This window comes from Triticum aestivum, chromosome 2A (genome assembly GCF_018294505.1).
Source record: "Triticum aestivum cultivar Chinese Spring chromosome 2A, IWGSC CS RefSeq v2.1, whole genome shotgun sequence".
Classification (NCBI taxonomy): domain Eukaryota; kingdom Viridiplantae; phylum Streptophyta; class Magnoliopsida; order Poales; family Poaceae; genus Triticum; species Triticum aestivum.
In genome coordinates this window covers 753132759-753144758 of record NC_057797.1, presented here as the reverse complement: position 1 = coordinate 753144758, position 12000 = coordinate 753132759, and positions in this window count along the sequence as shown.

The following is a 12000-nucleotide window of genomic DNA, read 5'->3' as shown; positions in this document are numbered from 1 at the left end:
CTACCCCCCTTAAGAAAAATCTCGTCCTCGAGATTTGTTAAAAGTTGTTTTAAGAAAACTATACACAATAAAAAGTGGCTACAGTGAGAGGGCAATAAGTGGTGAAAAACCACAGTGTGAATACTGGTGCCGCGTGGAAAAGTCTACGGTCCGAGACAAAACCGGGCGATTTCTACGCTGGATATAAATTTAGGATAACTCCTACATTTAGATATACGCTGATCGCACCCGAGAGCACAGTGCTCTCTCTGGCTGACAGGTGGACCCGGGGCCCACTGTCAGCCTCTTCTTCTTCCACTGGCTCTTCCTTCTACCTCTGGCTCTCTCTTCCTCCTCTCTCCCGCGCGCTTTCTCACGCTTTCTCCACCGGCGATGCCTAATGCGTAGGGCATCTAGGCCGTACCGTGGTAGTGCGCGGCGTGCTAGCTGCTGGTGCAGCGTGCACTCACCTCGCGGGCCAGTGCGCTATCGGCACTGCTCGTGGATTCGACTCCAAACACCGGTGATCGGCGACGAGCGGCGTTGGTGGACTTCGCCCATCGTACACCAAGCTCGAGCTATAAAAACGGCCGGGGTGCCTCTCTCTTCTTCCTTACACCTGGCCTCACTTCTTCTCCTCCTTCTTTCTCCATTACTGCTTACAGAAGCTCGGTCGAGGCTCTAATGGCGGAGGCGATGCCGGACTGGTTTGTGATCCTGATATGCGGAGGGTTGGCGACGCTGCTGGGGCTCTCTGTGCTCCTGTGCGCGATGATCTTCGACGAGTATTGCGATGCTGCGGCTCGGGTGTCGGCTCTCCGCGGTGGTGATCATGAGGAGTAGATGAAGTATGCCGGGTGCTTACTGTTGTTAGGGGATGATTAGCTGGATGTAACACCGTTGCAAAGTTTTGCAAATAGTGTATGTGTCCGAATGATTATGGTTGTGAGTCTGCTCGTGGTGCTGTGTGAAATTAATTAATCCATACCGTGAAGTGGCAGGTGTAGCAAATTAGGGAAAAGAAATCTCACTCCAGAATTTCGCGAGGGAAAAACAGTTAATTTAAGGAAGCATAAACCACAACAAAAACTACACACGTTAGTAGAAGCCAATTAATTGACTCGTCGTACAAACTCATGGTATCACGCATAAGTCACACACATAAATAAATGCTGCAAAGAACAAATACAGTAGTGACGTCTAAAATGAAAACGGTAACTGGACGGGGTCCTGATAAAATGTCTCTGGTAAAGGAATACACTCCTCTTCTATTGGAGGAAGTGGATTGACCAGTCGATGTATGCGTCTCTCCGTGTCGGGTCTCAGTGGTCTGCCGATGGCAACCTGAGGATTTAAATCTGCGAGGCTCTGGAGATAATCCATCACTCGCTGGTTTAAATGCTCTTGAGCAATGATGTACTGGATAAGGTTGGCCAGAACTGGGTCTCTCTCAATCCGCCCACCGGGAAAAGACGTTACTTCTCCGGGTGCTGCACGACTCGGAAAGTAATAATATCCTCGCTCGCGGGCATAGGGTACTGCGGATCGAAGACGGGCAATTGCTTCTTTCGCAGCAGCTTCTATGGCCAAGTGTGGGGTTGGCATAGATTTCCCCACGAAGGAAACTTCTATTGGATCTTGGTTGGGGTCTACAGGAGGAATATGCACTGCTGCCCAATATTCCGAGGTGGATGGGGTGATCCTTGATTTGAACAGCTCGTACTGGGGTGGCTGGGTAGAACCCATGGTACTGCGGGTAAAATCCCACAATATTTTGACAAAGCTACCTGGGGTTGCATCTGGGGTTCTCAGATGAATGCTGGGGTTCGGCATGACAGAATAAAGCGTGAGTGTTGTGCACAAAGTGGGGGTTGCTGGGTAAGGTCACAAGGTGGCCTTTATATAGCAATGGAGCTGGATCATTTTACCATGGTGAAGGGTAATAAATTTGCCAGCTTGGCTCCAAAGGTCGGGTCAGTGTCAGAGATACACATATCTCACAAAGAGACGTGTTACTGTGGTTGTCGTCGGGCTGGTTTTGGTAGTTGTGCCCGGAAGAATATGCAGCTATGCGCTGACCAAACAGGCAAGGCTATTATTAAAACAGAGGCACAAAGACAGGCTGCGTTAATATATGTGGTCGCATGATTACAAAGCGATGATACATTGAAACTTGGTGCTACTCATACTGCTTAGTCTACTTCGTTTATGTCTAAACGGGCGTGCCTGGTGGATGCCGAGGCTTCTCCATGTGTCTCTCTGCCGGGATTAGTCGGAGATGGCGGAGGAACTGCAGGGTCGGGGTAGTGATGATGACCATCGCGGGGATTGTTGGCCACAACCCCGTTGGAGTGTGCTCCCAAAATGCGACGAAGCACCTCTGGGGTTATCGCAGCACCTTGGCCGATGGTTGGGGCAGATCTCGAGGTCTCGATCGGTTGTCCAAACAGCACGACTGGGTTGTCGGTGTTGGGCTCGTTTTCTTCTCTTGCCGGGGCTCGACGAACCAGCTCTCCATGAGCTGCGATTAGATCAATGGTGATCTGGTCGAACAGTGACTCTAGTGCACTTACATAGCGCACTAGGTGCAACAATGCGGGGTCCGTCTCGTGGTCTCCATTGGCGACTTGGGGTGGTCTACCATACCCTTCTCGTCTGGGGTAGTAGTGGAACGAGCGACAGTTAACTCTGGGCGACAAGTGCCTGAGATGAACTATAGCCTCTCGAGCGGCTAGCTGGATGGCTTGTGGCTCAAAGGAAGTTGTCCTTCCGGTGAACCGGTAGGGACGCTCGGGTGCTAGACTCCTACCGTAAATGTGCACAGTGGCCCGGAATTGGCGGTCTTCACCGCTCATGGGTCCTTGATACACAACATATTCTGGTGGCTCCTCTAACGCGTAGGCACGACGGGTGAGGTTTGCGAGGATGGTCACAAAACCTCCAAGGTTGGTTGCTGTGGTTTCGTTGTGCACGACAGGGCCAGGCATTGTGGCTTGGTTTGGGGTAGCGGCTGTGCGGTGCTGGTTTGGTGTTAGCGCGCCCTTTTTATAGGAAAAAGGGGACGGAATCTTCCTTCGAACGCTTGCGAGAAAGGACTATTTAGGGGCCGGTCACTGGCGCATGAGCGACAGGTTCGGTTGATAGGTTGGGCACCGACTGCCAAAAGGTGTTGGGTCACTGTGTGGCTATCTTGCACGAGAAGCTTGGCTGGGGTTTGGTTGAGGTCTGGTGGGTTGGTTTGCCTAAGTTTATTGACCGGGCTAAGATAGGATTAGCCAATGGTCAGCCTGGCTCTGATACCAAGCCTGTCACGACCGGCTTTCCAGGTAATATATTTCCAGAAAAGACCGTCGTGCTCATCAGCCCCAGGATTACTGTTAGCTGATGAGGCTTCAACTTGATACAGAAATTCCAAGCAAAATACAAAGTATGCATGTAGTACAAGACCATTCTGGCCTGTGAGTACAACAAATGGTTTCTAGTGGTGGATGGCGGAAGCGGTTTGTGGATCATCAGTGTCTATGGGACTCCAATTCCCACAGGAACAGCTGACCAGGTTAACTCCTATCTTCGCGAGGCTGCTATCTCCATTGCTTAGGTTCCGGGGCTGTCATCGCGTCACTCCTCTCCGTGCAAGAAAAATCTGGCCAAGACAATAGCCAGGGACAAGCCAGTGAGTACTTTGAATGTACTCGCAAACATTATGAACACAGGTATAATATAACAATGATGTGCTGAAAATATTTTATGCTCATGACGTCAGTCACAAAGAAACTCAGATGCGTGCAAGCAAGTTATTTATAAAAAAAATGCAATAACATGGTAGTATAAAAGAAATTTATGAAACAAATAGCAAGCAATGCCACAGTCGGGCGTCTGAGCGACACCACATAAAGGGCTTTAAAAGAAATGCCACAGTCGGGCGTCTGAGCGACACCACATAAAGGGCTTTAAAAGAAATGCCACAGTCGGGCGTCTTAGCGACACCACATAAAGGGCTTTAAAAGAAATGCCACAGTCGGGCGTCTGAGCGACACCACATAAAGGGCTTTAAAAGAAATGCCACAGTCGGGCGTCTGAGCGACACCACATAAAGGGCTTTAAAAGAAATGCCACAGTCGGGCGTCTGAGCGACACCACATAAAGGGCTTTAAAAGAAATAATCAAAATGAATATCCCGGAAGTAGAACCATCCCAGAGATGCTCGGTAAAAACAATAATATCACGGGTTAGTCAACAATAATAATAATCATAGATATCACAAGTCACGAGTAGTAATTCCATTTCTGGTTAATAGTTTCACCTCCGAATACCGACACTAAGACCGACACCTGACCCATCCCAGACTGTAATCCTTAATCATGGACACGGCTATTCGAATAGGTTTATTCTCTGCAGAGAGTGTACTCTTTACCCACGAGTAACGGATTTCTTTAGTCCATCGGGACTAATTCCATCTACGGTCTTTTTGTTGAAAACACACCTAACTTGCACACACCAGCTTATCACACACGTGTCTGGAATCACCCACGACACTTGTTAAGCAAACTCTAAGTGGGGAGGCTACAACCTCGCGTAGCATGGGATCAAATTTATATCGCGCGCTCTAAGGGGTGGCCTCCCCTCTCGGTCCCAACCGGAAACACCCATGCCCCCGGACCAGGTGGCCTGCCTACCAGCTACAACCGGTATCTTCCACCATGGCCTCTCTGTACGGTGTGTGCTAGCAAGAGGTTGACAACTTACTGAACCGTACTCTACTTGCTGTAGAGACGAGTGGTAGTACGAAACAAGTATGGGGGTTACTGGAACAAGACTCGATCTACGGTCGACTCAGGAGGTTTAAGTATTCCCTGCATGATTAGTATAACGAATATATTTCAACCAATACAATCAACACTCATTATATCTTACCATGCCATACCGGACATAACCGTCCCGACGGTGACCGGCGACAAACTCATGCCTACCCAAGGCAAAGGTTTTCCCGGTTCCTACCGGTATGCATGCAAGGCACATGAGGATGATTATCATCACAAGTGTGTTCATTTCCAACAGCATGGAAATCAATAACATGTACCCATGCATATGATCACATCACATGAAATAACAAGTCCTTCGAAATGCGGTGGTGTTATAAATGCATCAACGATCACACCAAAATATTATGCCGGGATTCAGAATGCTTGCCTTCAATGTGTGGAAAGGAAGGGTGCTCTCCAAACTTTTGAAAGTTTTCTTCTCTTTCCCCAAAATCCTATTTGAAAATATATTTGAATTAACACACATTTCAAAAACAGAACAAAAAAGTTGTTTGAAAATTTTTCAAATAAATCTTAAAATAAACTAGACCAAATTTGAGGAAGGTAGGAAAAAGAATCAACTCATTTGGACTTATATTTAAAAAGTTATAGCCAGTCAAAGATTTGGTCAAATCTGTTATTTAAAATAAAACAGAAAAGAAAACGGTTCAGACGAGATTACGCTTTCGGTACAGAGGAGGCGTACTTTAGGCTTTACGCCTCCACTTATCCACGTGGACGGCGCAGGGTGTCACTGACAGTGGGTCCTATGTGGCCCACTAGTCAGGTTTGACTAGTCCGCCCCTCCTCCTTCTCCCTCTGTCCCGAGCGGAGGCGGGACTCCGACGACCAACGCCGGCGAGCGGCGGCTCCTCGCGGCCTCTGGAGGGCGGGGATGGATCCGCGGATCGAGGGCGATCCTGCTGGTAGTCGCTGGGTTGGTGGGGACGGCGTGAGCTGTCGGCGGCGAGCTCCTCGGCGGAGGGGAGCTACGGGGAAAAGTGGTTTCGGGGCGACGGTGGTTCTCGATCGAAATGGAGTAGGGGGAAGTGTTCGGGGGAGGCAGAGAAGGCTTCTGGTGAAGAGATTGGAGAGGGGGAAGCTCTGGTTGCGCCGAACGGAGCCGGGAGGCGGCGGTGGCCGAACTGACCGCAGAGGTTGACGAAGACCTGCTCCCCTCCAATTGGTGGCGATGGGGGTGCTAGTGACACGGCGTGAGGCTACCTGAGGGCTCGGAGACGCTCGGGGCTTCCTTAAATAGGCGATGGAGGTCGGTTCCGCGGCGGCCGGATAAGCTCTCCGGCGAACCTCCTCTCTGTAGCTTGCAGGGCAACGTGGCGTGGCTGGGGATGACGGCAAGAGCTAGTGGACGAGAGGGCACTGCTCCAGGGGCCAGGTGGCGAGCCGGGGTGGCTTGGGCGGCGCTGCACGGCACAGGGCTGTCGGGCGGCGGCGGCGGCTAGTGTTTGGCCTGTCGGGCACGGCGAGGCTGCTTGGCGTGTTGCGGTGAGAAGGGGAGTGCGTGGCGAGGTGCTTTAGAGCGGGCCAAAGCCGTGGGGCCAACGTGTCGGCTCGGGCGCGCGGCTGCAATACGCGCGCTCTGGGCGCGTCCAGTGCACGCACACCAGGTGTTCGACACAATGCCGAGGCATGCTACAGGTCGCAGGTGAGGATGGGATTTACCAGATCGAGGTTAGGAGCAACGGGGAGTCTAGTGGACATGCTGGTTTGATCAGAGTTGCAAGTTCACAGTGCAATGCCACACTCATGTCAGAACTGGTCATGCTCTCCAGGTGTTTGGCAAAATGCCACATGCACTTAGGCAGGTCTTGGGGTGGCCAAAAACTCCAGATGGGGGTCTCTTTAGATGCAAAAGAGAGTGGTGAGGTTAGTTGGACAAAAGGGGAAACTTGCTAGTGCAAGTTTTACAAAACTACATTTCTGGACAGGAAATAAATAGCATTATTCCATGAACCAAAAGTGATCTAAATGGTGCATGCTCCTGGACTTAAGGGTTTAACATGGGGGACTACAAGTAGGAGAAATAATTAAGGGTATAGGAGCAACTAAAATGGTGGTTGCTGTACAAATCCTCAAGTTGGTCCAGAATGGAAATGAGGTTGATTCACTCAATAATTTCAAAGAACAACCTTGGATTTTTGCACAAAGTGGAATAATAGGCTCCTACTGACCTCCCTTAATTTTGGTAGAAGTTTTAAAGAAATATTTAAATAGGTTGTAGTGCAAAATGCACTCTGGACCAGAGAAGAAAAATTGAGTGCAGGGCTCAAAATATTTTATGAATGAAATATATTTTTGCAGAAAAGTGATTTAAAAACATCACATGACATCTCCAAATTTTTGTGGAAATTTTAAGTGAATCTATCAAATGGTTGTAGTTCAAATATGGTCAAATAACCTTGAAAACCATTTTCAAGAAAGTAAAGATCAAGCAACTTAATTATTTAATTAATTATACTGATAAAAGGAAAGTTTTTCTTGAGAGGTTAAACAAGTCCAACAACATAATTGAAAAGTTTTCTCTCTGGGAAAAACTCATCATAACAGGGAAGGAAATGATTAAAAAAATATCAAAATGGAGCTCAGAAATCCAAAGTTTTAATTCCTGGCAAAATTTTAAATAAAACAAGGCCAAATTTTTTTTGGGTGTCACAGGGCCACAGGCTTCACTAGTGTCTTCTCTCAAGAGCATAAGTATTCTACGGTGGGTGAACAAATTATTGTTGAGCAATTAGCAGAATTGAGCATAGTTATGAGAATATCTAGGTATGATCATGTATATAGGCATCACATCCGAGACAAGTAGACCGACTCCTGCCTGCATCTACTACTATTACTCCACTCATCGACTGCTATCCAGCATGCATCTAGAGTATTAAGTTAAAAACAGAGTAACGCCTTAAGCAAGATGACATGATGTAGAGGGATAGTTTCATGCAATATGATAAAAACCCCATCTTGTTATCCTCGATGGCAACAATACAATACGTGCCTTGCTGCCCCTTCTGTCACTGGGAAAGGACACCGCAAGATCGAACCCAAAGCTAAGCACTTCTCCCATGGCAAGAACAACCAATCTAGTAGGCCAAACCAAACTGATAATTCGAAGAGACTTACAAAGATAACCAATCATACATAAAAGAATTCAGAGAAGATTCAAATATTATTCATAGATAGACTTGATCATAAACCCACAATTCATCGATCTCAACAAACACACCGCAAAAAGAAGATTACATTGAATAGATCTCCACGAGAGAGGGGAAGAACATAGTATTGAGATCCAAAAAGAGAGAAGAAGCCATCTAGCTACTAACTATGGACCCGTAGGTCTGAAGTAAACTACTCACACTTCATCGGAGGGGCTTGGATGATGATGTAGAAGCCCACCGTGATCGATGCCCCCTCCGGCGGAGCTCCGGAACAGGCCCCAAGATGGGATCTCGTGGATACAGAAAGTTGCGGCGGTGGAATTAGGTTTTTGGCTCCGTCCCCGATCGTTTGGGGGTACGTAGGTATATATAGGAGGAAGAAGTACGTCGGTGGAGCTTCGAGGGGCCCACGAGGCAGGGGGCGCGCACTAGGGGGGGCGCCCTCCACCCTCGTGGCCGCCTCGTGGCTTTCTTGACAGAGGGTCCAAGTCTCCTAGATCTTATCTGATGAGAAAATCACGTTTCCGAAGGTTTCATTCCATTTGGACTCCGTTTGATATTCTGTTTCTCCGAAACACTGAAAGAGGCAAAAAAAACAGCAACTCTGGGCTGGGCCTCCGGTTAATAGGTTAGTCCCAAAAATAATATAAAAGTGGAAAATAAAGCCCAATATAGTCCAAAACAGTAGATAATATAGCATGGAGCAATCAAAAATTATAGATACGTTGGAGATGTATCAAGCATCCCCAAGCTTAATTCCTGCTCATCCTCTAGTAAGTAAATGATAAAAAGAGAATTTTTGATGCAGAGTGCTACTTGGCATAATTGTAATGTAATTCTTCTTAATTGTGGTATGAATATTCAGATCTGAAAGATTCAAGGCAAAGTTCATATTGACATAAAAATGATAATGCTTCAAGCATACTAACTAAGCAATTATGTCTTCTCAAAATAACATGGCCAAAGAAAGTTCATCCCTACAAAATCATATAGTTTAGTCATGTTTCATTTTCGTCACAAAAGAATGCTCTCATCATGCACAACCCCGATGACAAGCCAAGCAATTGTTTCATACTTGCTTGCTCACGAAGACCTAGGGCACTTGAGAAGACCTAGTAATCTCAAACCTGTAAATTTTCATGCAATATATGAGCGCGAGCCATGGACATAGCACTATGGGTGGAATAGAATATAATGAGGGGGTTATGTGGAGAATACAAAAAAAGGAGAAAGTCTCACATCAACGAGGCTAATCAATGGACTATGGAGATGCCCACCGATTGATGTTAATGCAAGGAGTAGGGATTGCCATGCAACAGATGCACTAGAGCTATAAATGTATGAAAGCTCAACAAAAGAAACTAGTGGGTGTGCATCCAACTTGCTTGCTCACGAAGACCTAGGGCACTTGAGGAGGCCCATTGTTGGAATATACAAGCCAAGTTCTATAATGAAAAATTCCCACTAGTATATGAAAGTGATAACATGAGAGACTCTCTACTATGAAGATCATGGTGCTACTTTGAAGCACAAGTGTGGTAAAAGGATAGTAACATTGTCCCTTCTCTCTTTTTCTCTCATTTTTTGGGGCCTTTTTTTATGGCCTTTGTATTTTTTGGGCCTTCTCTTTTTTATGGACTTTTTTTAATTCCTCACTTGGGACAATGCTCTAATAATGATGATCAGCACACTTCTACTTATTTACAACTCAATGATTACAACTCGATACTAGAACAAAGATGACTCTATATGAATGCCTTCGGCGGTGTACCGGGATATGCAATGAACCACGAGTGACATGTATGAAAGAATTATGAACGGTGGCTTTGCCACAAATACTATGTCAACTACATGATCATGCTAAGCAATATGACAATGATGAATGTGTCATGATGAACGGAATGATGGAAAGTTGCATGGCAATATATCTCGGAATGGCTATGGAAATGCCATAATAGGTAGGTATGGTGGCTGTTTTGAGGAAGATATAAGGAGGCTTATGTGTGAAAGAGCGTATCATATCACGGGGTTTGGATGCACCGGCGAAGTTTGCGCCAACTCTCAATGTGAGGAAGGGCAATGCACGGTACCGAAGAGGGTATCAAGGATGGAAGGGTGAGAGTGCGTATAATCCATGGACTCAACATTAGTCATAAAGAACTCACATACTTATTGCAAAAATCTACAAGTCATCAAAAACCTCGGTACTACGTGCATGCTCCTAGGGGGATAGATTGGTAGGAAAAGACCATCGCTCATCCCCGACCGCCACTCATAAGGAAGACAATCAAATAACACCTCATGTTTCAAATTTGTTGCATAACATTTACCATGCGTGCATGCTACGGGACTTGCAAACTTCAACACAAGTATTTCTCAATTTCACAACTACTCAACTAGCATGAATTTGATATTATTACCTCCATATCTCAAAACAATCATCAAGCATCAAACTTCTCTTAGTATTCAACACACTCATAAGAAAGTTTTATTATTAATCTTGCATACCAAGCATATTAGGATTTTAAGCAAATTACCATGCTATTAAGACTCTCAAAATAATCTAAGTGAAGCATGAGAGATCAATAGTTTCTATAAAACAAATCCACCACCGTGCTCTAAAAGATATAAGGGAAGCACTAGAGCAAAACTATAAAGCTCAAAACATATAAGTGAAGCACATAGAGTAAAACTAAAAAGATATAAGTGAAGCACATAGAGTATTCTATCAAATTCCAAATCATGTATGGCTCTCTCAAAAGGTGTGTATAGAAAGGATTATTGTGGTAGACTAACAAGCAAAGACTCAAATCATAAAAGACGCTCCAAGCAAAACACATATCATGTGGTGAACAAAAATATAGCTCCAAGTAAAGTTACCGATAGAAGTAGACGAAAGAGGGGATGCCTTCCAGGGCATCCCCAAGCTCTTGCTTTTAGGTGTCCTTAGATTATCTTGGGGGTGCCATGGGCATCACCAAGCTTAGGCTCTTTCCACTCCTTGTTCCATAATCCATCAAATCTTTACCCAAAACTTGAAAACTTCACAACACAAAACTTAAAGTAGAAAATCTCGTGAGCTCTGTTAGCGAAAGAAAACAAAACACCACTTCAAGGTACTGTAATGAACTAATAATTTATTTATATTGGTGTTAAACCTACTGTATTCCAACTTCTCCATGGATTATAAACTATTTTACTAGCCATAGATTCATCAAAATAAGCAAACAACACACGAAAAACAGAATCTGTCAAAACAGAACAGTCTGTAGTAATCTGTAGCTGGCGCAAGATCTGGAACCCCAAAAATTATATAATAAATTTATGGACGTGAGGAATTTATCTATTAATCATATTTAAAAAGAATTAAATAAATAGCGCTTTCCAAATAAAAATGACAGCAGTTCTCGTGAGCGCTAAAGTTTCTGTTTTTTACAGCAAGTTCAACAAGACTTTCCCCAAGTCTTCCCAGCGGTTCTACTTGGCACAAACACTAATTAAACACAAAAAACACAACCAAATCAGAGGCTAGATAAATTATTTATTACTAAACAGGAGCAAAAAGCAAGTAATAAAAATAAAATTGGGTTGCCTCCCAACAAGCGCTATCGTTTAACGCCCCTAGCTACGCATAACAAGCAAGGATAGATCTAGGTATTGCCATCTTTGGTAGGCAACTCTTCAATGAGGCATCTATCTCCCTTAGGAATTTCTTTCTTTCTAGTGATTATCAAACTCTTAGGCACAAGATCGAAAAATTCATTTGTAGCAATTGGTTCCTTAATGATAGCAAAAAGATTGGGATGAATACTTATAGATTTAAGATCCGCAGTTTCCTTACTAGATGATTCACCCTTATTTTTAGGAACATACATAAGATTGGAAATTTTAGTAGGAGGTCTTGGAGTATTCTTTACGGAAGAAAAGGCGGTTCCCAAGTTTGTAATGATACCCTCAAGTTTATCGATTCTAGTGGAATCTATATTTATTTTCTCATTAACTATGGGTTCCTTTTCCTTAATATTTTTCAAAGTCATTCCTACCCT